The 12,423-nt window shown below is 41.2% G+C and overlaps 1 long non-coding RNA gene across 1 annotated transcript in view; it reads left to right on the top strand.

The window, feature by feature from the left end:
• The first annotated feature begins 1,941 nt into the window (after positions 1 to 1,941).
• LOC107560396 (uncharacterized) overlaps positions 1,942 to 12,423 on the top strand; it is a 13,701-nt gene continuing 3,219 nt past the window's right edge. The window contains exons 1-4 of the long non-coding RNA XR_001605725.1: positions 1,942 to 1,955; positions 5,797 to 5,800; positions 7,954 to 7,959; positions 10,802 to 10,804. This is a non-coding gene — a long non-coding RNA (uncharacterized lncRNA). The remainder of the gene's footprint in view (positions 1,956 to 5,796; positions 5,801 to 7,953; positions 7,960 to 10,801; positions 10,805 to 12,423) is intronic.

The following is a 12,423-nucleotide window of genomic DNA, read 5'->3' as shown; positions in this document are numbered from 1 at the left end:
TTTTCATTTAAAGGATTTGCCACTGATGATTCAAACGCGAGTTTTGAGCAGTGTGGAGTAGCACTTGTTGTTTGTCATTTCTCTGATCACAAATGCAGACATGGTTTTATTTTTACGCAGTATAAGTTATTATAATCCGTAATTATGTCCCCATTGGATGCAACAAATGCCTCGTTTATAATGGATTTTGACGTTTTTGTCTCGCGCTCCGGCCGGGACACGGCATCACAGTATGGTAAGGGGCGTAACATTTCCGTCACACGCTTGAGGTATTCGGCCAATCACAACGCACTGGATAGCTGGCCAATCACAGCACACCTCGCTTTTCAGATCAATGAGCTTTGTAAAAATTTACACGTTTCAGAAAGGCGGGGCATAGAGGAGATATAATAATGTACAGTATGTGGAAAATAATGTGTTTTTTTAACCTTAAAGCGCATAAACACATTTCATTACACCAAATACACAAAATAATGTTCTTTTTAGCAACATCATATGATCCCTTTAATAAAATGAAACATATTATAGTGCCATCAGTGATTTTTTGCACTTTGACATTTTTTAATGGAAATTCAACACATTTCCTCACCAAAAATCTTAAAGAGAACATCAATGTGGAGAAGATGTTGTTTACATCAAAACTGAAACCAAGCCGTTCAAACTGAATGCATATTTTGCACATTTTCTAGAGGGACATCTATCACCATTGCACGTCGCACAAAAAAGCCACATGTTTAGAAAGCCATGTAAAATTAATGCAAGTTCAACTTTGAAAAAACATATCTCGAGACTTTATGGCAGGAGTTTTTCCCCATCCCACTGCAACTCGTGTTTTTAAGTAAAAAATGTACTCTGTGTGATTGGCTTTCGGCCCTTTCTATTAAACTATACATACATACATGATGCTGTTTTGTTTATAGTTGTTTAAGCAACTTAATTAATTATAATTGGTTTAGAAACATTATTTTAAACATTATGCACTTTTTTTCACAGATAGTCATGTTATTTTATGCTTTGAAGAAACGTGCATTAGTAATATTTTGCTCGATGCATCCTCTTGTGGCCTCAGGAGAGAATCCAAAAGCTTTTCTTCACCCTAACTGAAATTATGCATTTTCAATTTGAATATAATTCAAATGTTAATAATATTTAAGTACAAAATTCAAATTTAGTGTTTCAGCCATTTTGACAGCCCTAACACTTTGTAAACATTCAAAGTGAAATGTATGTGAAGCTCTAGGTTAATGACTTCTCCAAATGTTAATTGAAGTCAGGAGTCAGCTCAGCCTCTCTGACTTGCAAAAAAAAAAAAGATGTTCATCAGTCCACAATATTAAGTTGTCCGTGAAGTAATCAAATACATAAATAAATAAACAAAACATTGCTGCACATCTGAAGTTAACAAAAGAGCAATGAAATCTCAAAATAATGCCTCCAAAGAGCAATTAATTTCTAAGTAGATCAGAACATTCTGCAGGAGAATTGAAGGCCATCTCTCTGGCCAGATGAAGCATAAGTTGGGTCATGCAACAGTTCAGTGATTCAAAGCACAGGAGTGGATTAACAACAGAAAAATGATGTCTTCTGATGAGGTCAAGTCAGTGTCCTGCTTTCAACCTAGTAAAGTTGTTTTGCCATGATATCAGGAGAGTGATTCAAAGCAGACATCCCAATAATATTGCTGAAGTGCAACAGTTTTTAGTAAGAGGAGTGCTGCACAATTCCTCCTGACACTAGACTACATTTGGATCAGGTTATTGCTCGCAGTGTCAGTCAGTCATTTAAATACAGGCTCACATTTTCTGCCTTGCACGGTGACTGTTTTTGTGCTTCTATAAAGACATTTATGCATGTATTATATGACATATTTTATTATTATTATTATTATTATTATTATATGAAGCACAGTGAACAAATAAATGAGCTAAACTTCTGTTCTGGCAAATGCAAGTAAGGTTGTGCCATATTACAATAACTGACAACATTACAACAACAATAATCAACAACAATTGTTGTCGCATGAATCACACTGAACAAATAATTGAGCTAAACTTAAATTATGTTGTGTCAAAATGTTTGGCAAATTATCATTGTGATGATCAAATTTTAACACGGAACCATGATTTAAACCTTTACTGTAAAGGAATCAAGAAGGGAAAAAGCTTATACTATTCAGTGATTCAGCTAAATACATAATGCATTTGGCTGAAATAAATAGTCTATACATCAAGAAAAGTAAAAGGGACACGAAATACTCCTCTTAAGTGATCTTTTTAAATTTAAATGTGTGGGGCTTGTTTATTCTCAGACGTGCATGTAAATGGATAAACTCTCTGCCATTTAATGTCTTACTTTGGTAATGGATGGAAGCTCTAGCAGACCTGAAAAGCCCTGGCACACTGAGCTGGATCAGAGCCAGCAGCCCCTTTAGAATTTCAAAGTATGCGGTAGTTAAAAAAAGAGAGTAACTTCTGTCCTGCAATTAATCTGAATGTGTAAATAAGTTTGATAAGTCCTATGTAATGATGTTGTGCTGCATTAAAAATGGCCATCCAAGATGACGATGAGTTTGTTTCTTCATCTGAACAGATTTGGAGAAGTTTGGCATTACATCACTTGTTCACCAATGGATCATCTGGAGTGAATGGGTGCCGCCAGAATGAGAGTCCAAACAGCTGATAAAAGCATCACAAGTAATCCACACCACTCCAGTTCATTGGTTAACACATTGTGAAGCAAAAAGCTGTTTGTATGAAACAAATCTAGTGTTAAGACGTTTCAACTTTAAATTTAAAAAAACTTTAACTTTAAACCTCTCTTCTGAACAAAATATTGGTCTATAATCCATAATTACACTTTCTCCAGTGATAAAGTCCATCCATGTTGTTCTCTCACATTAAAATAAAACAACATACTGGTTTAGAACTGCTTTGCATTGGTGCTTGATCTGTTCATATTTCTCTCCTGATTCACACAAGGTGACATTTTCACTGGATAAAGCAATATTGTGGATAGAGGACTCTATATTTGAGATGAAAGCAATTATTTGAAATTAAAAACATCTTATTAATAAATGTGTTTCTTACAAACACACATCTTTTACTTCATGAGAAGTTTTTTTAAGCAAATTTTAATTTGTAGGTGAATTATTCCTTTAAGTATTTTATATTAAAATTAGGGATGCACCGATACCGATACTGGTATCGGGCCCGATACTGGCCTCCTGTACTCATACTCGTTAAAATGCCCGATACCAAACGCCGATACCACACAGCATGTGATAAGCGCCATATCACATGGCATCGGTATCGGCAAGTACCAAAATAAAAGTATCAGTATTGGGGAGAGTACTGGAAAAAGTGGTATCGGTGCATCCCTAATTAAAATGTTTATTCATTTTGTATTTTTGTATTTGTTTATATTTTTATTGCTATTTTTTTTATTTAAAAAGTGAGACATTTTAATTTTAAACTTACAACAACAACAACAAAAGTAAATTTAGTACTTGATCACTTGTCTATTGTGAATTGACTCCACCTGGCTTCCAGTACACACATAAGAAAGGGCAGCAAGTCCCATTGGATCTAATCCTTATCAGTATTTTTACCAGTAGATCATTTATTCCCCTGGCCTAGAGGAATGTGCATATTTTCCCTGTTTATTAAATCAAACCAGAAGCTCGACACATACTGCCAGGTTGCCAAGGGGCTCCAGCAGCTGCCTGCTGGATGACAGGCTGAGCAGAGTTGACTATGTGCATATATCATAATACAAACTCCCAAACACAACTAAACCTGCAGACCTCTTCAGTCTACCCCAAACCCGAGAGACCCCTGATGCCCTATAACTTCTACATCTGATGCCTAGGCAATTTGTCTTGCTTTTTAAAACAAACAAACAAAAATTAAATATTAAAATGTTCAAATTTAAAAGGATAGTGAACTCAGCAATGTATATTCTTTCATTATTGACTGTTTTTACATAAATCATAAATATTTTTATGATGATATTCTAGTGCTTTTTGTTAATTTTGTAGCCCCTGGAACTGTGGTGTTATAAAGAAAGAAAGAAAGGCCACATTCATTTGAATGGTATAAGTATAGAAAGACAGGTACATACACAGAGAAAAAGACAGTTATAAAGAAATAAAATTACTGAAATATATCTTTTCACATTTTTCGCATAATAGAAAAAAAAAATGGAAGCAGAGACCAGATGAAAGTCATTGGCAATGAAAATGTAATTATTTCTGAATGGACAGCTGAAATAATTTTTCACAGAGCTGAGTCAGCATATGTCAATAGAAGCAGTGAGATAACAGTTCAATGTATAATGATCACTGGCCACAAAATGTCACCCTGCTTGACTCGTCTGAAAGGAATCCTGGAAGACAGTATGACATTCTTAGCAGAGGTACATAATCACTCTCTCATCCTCTTAGAAACCTGGCAGAAAACTGGCAATAAAAGTTCTGTATATTTAAAATTAATTATAATTAGTGCTGTCAAAATTAGCATGTTAACACATTTTTTTCAGTTTATCGATTAGGTGATACATTTTTTCATGTTAAAATTATTTAATGCAATTAACGCAGGGGTGGAGCTATTGGCCACCCCACTCACGACTGCTGCTTTCTGTCTGTTTTTTTCTTGACAAGAACGTCTTTACAAACACATCAATTGAGCACAGTATAACAGCTGACTGGTCAGGAAAATTCGTTCACCACTGTTTTTTTCTTGACAAGAACGTCTTTACAACCACATCAAACGCGATACTTTTCAGACGTGCACTCTGACTTCACCTCAGCGCCAGGCACTAGTCAAACAAGTGTGCGGAAAATGTACAGGTGACGAGAAGCTTCAGTGGAACTACGATGAACTGCGATCAGATGAGATGGTGTCAGGCCATATGTCAGTAAATATGAATTTTCCTGTCCAGTCAGCTGTTATACTGTGCTCGCAGCACATGCACTTCAATTGCACGCACAAATGCAGTGGTGCGTGCTGTAAATTCATATTAAAGCGCAAATGAAATGTCTCGGGTTTCACATGTAACCATAGTTCCCCGAGAGGTAACGATACACTACGTCCCCTAGGGGACACTTTGGGGAATTAAATACCCAATACGCCATGCCTCGGCGCATACCTGGCCACCTGGTGAGAGATGGCCTTGCGTAGCCAGACCTTCAGACTAACGGCAGAATGTCTGGGAACCTTGGGTGCTTTGAATCGGGATCAGAATCAGAATCAGAAAGAGCTTTATTGCCAAGGAATTTGTTTTAGTGACATAAGCTTCCAGTACACAGAGACAACAGCAACACACAGACAATAAAAAAATTGAAAAATAAATAAATTGTATGTACAGTTGTGCTATAGATCAGTGTTTCCCAACCGGGGTGCCGTCTGTCGAGAGCAGGGTTGCCGTGTAAAAATTTTTTTTTTTTAAATATTTTTAAATTGCTAAAATGTTCAGAAAAGCATATACAGTGGGGGAGAAAAGTATTTAATCAGCCACCAATTGTGCAAGTTCTCCCACTTAATAATATCCATTTCTGATGTCGCCAAGAATTAGAGATGCACTGAAATTTCGGCTGCCGAAAATTAGTTCACCGCTCAGGTTTCACTTTCACATGGTGTGACGCTCTGCGTATTGTCCCGCTCTATGCGTGTGTGTGCTCCGCTCAGTCGCTCACGGCCCATGTGAGTGCTCCACTATACTGTTGGGCCTATACTATTCATGCTCATCGGAACAGCAAAGTCCACTCAAAAATTGAGCCGACAGGAAACATTGATGTAGTACAGTATTGTTTCTGTCTGCAATATGCTTGCGTGTTCTGATAATAATAGCTTTCTAGGACTAAACATTATTTGTATGTTTGAAATCAAGCTCAATTGTTGTCACATGAAATCTTGTGCTACTGCACCAAAATTACCCCTGTCAAATAAAAAAAAACACTGAGTGAGCAAAAATGTGAGAGATAGCTAGTTATAATGGTAATTAAATAATGTTTACATATGTATAAAGCCTACATTAAAATATGTCATATAAATTAGACATTAGCCTACTGATTGCCACCATTGATGGACACCATTTTTCAATAATATTAAAAATATCTGTATGACATTATATTCTGCAGTTCTTCCCTGTTGTACCGAATATCTATACTTTTAAAATTATCATATCGAAGTTAGAAATTCAAATATTGTGACAAAATTAATTTTGTAGGGTGCCACATGTTTCCATTTTTCAATAATATTAAAAATATCTGTATGACATTATATTCTGCAGTTCTTCCCTGTTGTACCGAATATCTATACTTTTAAAATTATCATATCGAAGTTAGAAATTCAAATATTGTGACAAAATTAATTTTGTAGGGTGCCACATGTTTCCAAAATGTCCAAAGGGTGCCGCGACTAAAAAAAGGTTGGGAAACACTGCTATAGATGATAGAATGGAATAGAATAGAATGAGATGCAGGGATGTACTAGAATGGAGGTGGTAACATAAATATAAGGTTATTGGACATTTTTATTTCATGATGTGGGGAACATTTAACTGTTCATAAGGTAGATTGCCTGGGGCAAGAATCTGTTCTTGTGCCTGGCTGTCCTGGTATTTGGGGCTTTGTAGCGCCGGCCAGATGGCAAAAGTTCAAAGAAGGGATAACTTGGATGTGAGGGATTCAGAGTGATTTTCTGAGCCCTTTTCCTCACTCTGGATGTATACAGTTCTTGAAGGGTGGGCAGGGGAGCACCAATAATCTGTTCAGCAGTTCGAACCGTTCTCTGTAGTCTTCTGATGCCTGATTTTGTAGCTGAACCAAACCATACAGTTATTGAAGTGCACAGGACAGACTCAATGACGGCTGAGTCGAACTGTTTCAGCAGCTCCTGAGGCAGGTTAAACTTCCTCAGCTGACGAAGGAAGTACAACCTTTGTTGGGCCTTTTTTTACAATGGAGTTGATGTGAGTGTCCCACTTCAGGTCCTGGGAGATGATGGATCCCAGGAACTTGAATGTCTCCACTGCAGTCACAGTGCTGTCTATAATGGGGAGTGGGGAGAGTGCAGGGGGGTTTCTCCTGAAGTCCACTATCATCTCCACTGTTTTGAGCATGTTCAGCTCCAGGTTGTTAAGACTGCACCAGACAGCCAGCTGCTCAACCTCTTGTCTGTAAGCAGACTCGTCACCATCCTGGAATAGACCGATGACTGTAATGTCATCTGCGAACTTCAGGAGCTTGACAGAGGGGTATTTATATGTGCAGTCCTTTTTGGTGTAAAGGTAGAAGAGCAGTAGGGAGAGAACACATCCCTGAGGGGCACCAGTGTTGCTGGAGCGGCTGTTTGACATGAATTTCCCCAGTCTCACTAGCTGTTGCCTATCTGTCAGAAAGTTGGTGATCCACTGACAGACAGAGCTATTGACAGAGAGCTGGGTTAGTTGGTCTGGAGGAGTGTTGGAATGATGGTGTTGAAGGTTGAACTAAAGTCCACAAAGAGGATCCTCACATAAGTTCCTGTTTTGTCCAGATGTTGCAGGATGAAGTGCAGTCCCATTTTAACTGCATCATCCACGGACCTGTTTGCTCGGTAAGCAAACTGTAGGGGGTCCAGTGATGTCCTTCAGATAAGCCAGAACCAGTTTTTCGAACAACTTCATGACGACAGACGTTAGTGCAACAGGTCTGTAGTCGTTAAGTCCTGTTATCTTGGGTTTCTTTGGAACGGGGATGATGGTGGAGTATTTGAAGCAGGAAGGGACTTCACACAACTCCAGAGATCAATTGAAGATCTGTGAAAAGATTCACAGATTCACGCAGGTTTTCAGACAGGCTGGTGTCACACCGTCTGGGCCTGGTGCCTTTCTTCTCTTGTTCTTTCTGAAGACCTGACGCACATAATCTTCACTGATCTGAAGTGCAGGAGTGGGGGAGAGGGGGGGTTACAGGAGGTGGTAACGGTTGTGTAGAGAGATGGTCAGAATGGGTGTGGGGGGTTTCAAATCTACAATAAAACTCATTCAGGTCTTCAGCAAGTTGTTGATTCGCCTCAGTGCTGGGGGATGGTGTCTTGTAGTTGGTGATGGCTTTCAGACCTTTCCACACTGAAGCTGAGTCATTGGAAGTGAACTGATCTTCAAACATTTTTAGCGTAGGTCCTTTTAGCCACTCTAATCTCCTTATTCAGTGTGTTCCTGGACTGATTGTACAAGAATATGTCCCCATTTCTGTAGGCATCCTCTTTGGTATGAAGAAGATATCTGAGTTTTGCTGTAAACCATGGCTTATCATTGTTGAATGTTAAATAAGTCCTGGTAGGAATGCATATATCCTAACATAAACTAATATATGATGTCTCTGTGAGTTTGTGCAGATCGGTGGTAGCAGCTTCAAAAACACTCTAATCAGTGGAGTCGAAACAGGCTTGTAAAATCCACTCTGTTTCATTGGTCCATCTCTTTACAGTCTTTACTACAGGTTTAGCAGATTTAAGTTTTTGCCTGTAATTTGCTATAAAATGAACCAGGCAGTGATCAGAGACCCTCAAAGCTGCCCATGGGACAAAGTGATATGCATCCTTAATTGCTGTGTAACAGTGATCCAGTATATTACTGTCTCTGGTGGGACGTGTAACATGCTGTTTGTATTTTGGCAGTTCACGGGAGAGATTTGCTTTATTAAAGTCCCCAAGAATGATTAAAACAGAGTCTGGGTGTTGTTGCTCTGTCTCTGTGATCTGATCAGCGAGATGTCCCGCTGCTGCGCAATTTCCCCATTGATTCTGCGTCGCGGTCCGCTCTGAACAGCTGGAAGCTCGGCAGATGTAGCACACTGTCCGGTGTGGCGTCATGCAGCAAGGTTTACGTGAAACACAGAGCAGCAGAGTGTGAATGGCTAAGGAATGGCTAAGTCCTTAGTGAATGGCTAAGGATCACCCAAGAAGCCATATGACTGACAGGTAAAACAACCAATCATGTTTCGGTTTGTGCCGTGTCATGGTTAGGGGAATGGAAATGTCCCCACAATAACAGACTGGTGTGTAAAAAATGTCTTGGAGGAGATGGGGAAACCCAGCCAATATGGTATAAGGACGGACATCCCATACAACCGATTAACATCTCTGTCTTCAAACAGCTATGAAATAAAAAAATGGGCCATCTGCTTAAAACCCTAAAATAGGGGAGACAGCCCAAATTATGGGAAATTCGGGGGACCGCCAACTTGGAAATACCCAGAAATGAGGGGAGACGCTCGCACATAAAGGAGCACACCCTACTTTAAAAAGCTTAAAGCGGTGAGGCGGATCTGGTTCGGCGGGGAATGTACTTCCTGAAAGCAGCAAACTGTGCGCCCTTGCCTCCCTGAACTTTTCAACCACTACCTCAACAGATGTTCCAAAAAGCCCAGAGAGCGAAAGCAGAGCATCAAGAAGAAAGTGTTTCTCCTTTCTCCCAATGTCTGCTAGATTTAGCCACAGATGTCTCTCCGTGGCCACCATTGCTGCCATGGCACACCCTATAGCAGCAGCCGTCTGTTTAGTGGCACGGAGTGCTAAATCTGTAGTGCGGCGCAGCTCTTCGATCTGCTTCAGGAGACAAACCTTTACCTTCATCTAAATCCCTCAGCAGGTCTGCCTGGTAGGCTTGCAACACCATAGTGTGTCTAACGAATCAGCTCATGGGAAATATGAATAATTAATCATAACTAGTTATAATTAATTATGAATATTTTAGATCTGCTGTAGATATTTAGCTGACCTCTCGGGGTCAACTGTCTTGTCAATTCTAAGAACGTTAATTTCCTGGTTAAGGGAAATAACTTCCTTACTGTACAATTCTACAAAAGCTTGTAGCATAAATCTGCATGATTAAGTGACTCAGTTATGAGCAAACAATGAACCACGTCAAGTGTGATATAAGTAAGGTTTTATTAACTACATAAACACTTAAACTAGTCTAACATACTACATAAACACATAAACTGGTCTAACATACACATACACACACACGCATACAGTTGGTATAGGAAATGGTTCAAGCTTAACTCAGTACAGAGAAGACACATAAGGAATGAAATTTATGGAACCATTTGCATATTCAGCAGATCTACACCTGAGGGAATCGTCAGATTCTTAGTTCAAGCACACCTTGGTAAAAAGGTGCAACTGATACCTAATATATCAATTAATAATACTAAGTTTGATACTTGCAAGTCTCGTCTGTCTGAAAGAGATTCCTGATGCAATCTTAAGGCCCAAGATCTTGCTGAAGTTGGTTGATGAGAAAGAACCAGTTTGAGTCAGAGAATCTTGGTGAAATGGAAAGGTCGAGGCCGAAGCCTGGCACGAGCTTAGGGTTTCCGGGTGCGTTTCTCTCACATCCTCTCAAAATTAAAACAAACCACCGACTCCGCGGGGGTCCCTGGAGTGGGCCTTTAAGGTCGGAGAAGAGTCACGCCTCTCAAGGTGGGCTCGTCCAATGAGAGATACAGAAATTCCAAGCGGGAGGTGGCAATTGCGTGGAGGGCTTTATGACCCTTTGTCTCTAAGCATGGTAATTTGCAAATGGACTTGAGTCGAAATTACTAAGGTGCTGAACAATCCAGACACTCACCTGCCACTCACGGCTGGGAGACAGTGGTGGCTTCTCTGGCTATTGTTGCCTCCAGGAGTGGTTGTGGTGCCATGGTGGATGCTGTTAGGTGGTGTGCTGTGGTGATGTAGGCTGTAGCAAGGTGTGGGTCTTCGAGCTTATGCAGCAGGTGTCAAGGCTGTGTCACCTGTCATCCTGAAGTGAGTTAGTCCGGGTATGATGGTTTTTGTTGATGTTGTTAGCCAGCAGGCTATCTGTGGTACCTGTGATGTGGGACAGCCGGGTTAGACTCTCACTGGTGAGAGTGCAGGTGGTTCCAGGGATTGCCGGGAACTGTTATGGAGATTCTATAGTGTGTAGAGAATTTCCGACTGACCTAGTGATGATGGCAGGAGAGCGGCAGGGGGTTGTGAGCTCTCTGCTTTGCTCAACGTTACTAGAAATCCGATGTTTGCGGTGTCGCTTGGCTCTTGTGGCGGCACCGACTTGAGCTTGCCTGAGTTGTGTTGGTAGAGCTTTCGCTGTTGGGCATGTGGGCCCGTTGCTCAATCCAACGTTGTCTGGCTGCTTCTGGGGGTGTCGACCGGTTTCAAGGGATGCTCCTCCCTTGGAGGGGCCTGATGCTGTGTTGCAGCAGGCAAGGAGTCAGAGGTTTGTCCTTCTCAGTACTCCTTAGTTGAGTTTTGTTCAAGGAGCTCTTTTGCGAGTGTCAGCAGCTCCTGTAACCCAGAAGTAGGAGTGTCCAGCTGTCCTTGTGTAACCTCCGTTCGGAACCTGTGTGAAGGGTGTGGCGGAATATGTTGTGGTGGACTGCTGTTGGACATACCGTGGTGTTTGCAGGATGAGAACGCCTTTATCCATGGCTTTTCCCAGTGGTTGGTCTGGAACCTGGGTCTGTTGCCATGGTGATGGCTTTGTCCTCTTCTGGCTAGGGGCTTTCTGTAGAAGGGTTTTGCATTGTGGCAATGATGGGTGCCTTCTGGTGCCCGCTTTGGATTCTGAGTTGTGAAGTTCAGAATCAGCAGCGATCAGTCCCTGTTCAGACTCTGGGTCTGAGAATTCCTTTATGATGGCTTGTTTAAACTGCTGGTGAGACTGCAGGATCAGTTCCTGTGATGTCCTCAAGGTCTCTGCAGTATTTAGGTTGCCAGATGTATTGTCTCTGGCCAGCGCGTTGGGGTCTGTGGGGTCACACGGTGTCTGTGTCTGCAGTGACGCTCTGGAGAGGTCCCTGCCCCACCCCCTTGTGGCTGCTGGTTGGTGACGTGTGAACAGTGGCTCTCGCCCCCCCCCTCACAGGTTCAGACTCTTGGCTGAGGGGGTGGGCCTGCTGGCCAGGGGAAGTTCTGTTTCGTGTTTCCCTGTCTGTTCACCTTGTGGTCTGCAAGCATATTTCAGCTCATTTGTGACATTGAATTCACCTCGGGCTGCTTGCTGGCTGGCTGCGTTGTTTCAGTTCGCCTGAATTAAACCTTTTTTTTTTCTTCTGCAGCTGCAGAGGTTTTCAGGGAGCTGACTTGTGAAGTGTCAAGCAGAAGGCTTTGGCTCCTTTCCCCCCTTTCGTAGCTGTGCTGGCGACGTGATGTTCAGCCGGCTGTCTTTTGCTTAAGTGTATGCGCAGTCGGTAGGACTGTTTAAATTCTTTCTGAACCATGTCAAGCTCCTCTTTAATTACTGAGTCAGGGTTTGGACCTCAGCTCTGGCTGCATGCAGCTGGCCTTGTAAGGCCTTAGATCTGGTGTCTCTCTCATTTAGTTCCACATCTGTTGTTTTTAACAGTGACTTTGTGTGAAACAGTTCTCTTTCCAAGTCCTGTCTGATGGCTTT

Source organism: Sinocyclocheilus grahami, unplaced genomic scaffold (genome assembly GCF_001515645.1).
Source record: "Sinocyclocheilus grahami isolate Dianchi unplaced genomic scaffold, SAMN03320097.WGS_v1.1 scaffold724.1, whole genome shotgun sequence".
In the NCBI taxonomy this organism is placed as follows: domain Eukaryota; kingdom Metazoa; phylum Chordata; class Actinopteri; order Cypriniformes; family Cyprinidae; genus Sinocyclocheilus; species Sinocyclocheilus grahami.
The sequence above is the reverse complement of the archived record's forward strand: the minus strand, read 5'-3'. Positions and strand labels throughout refer to the sequence as shown.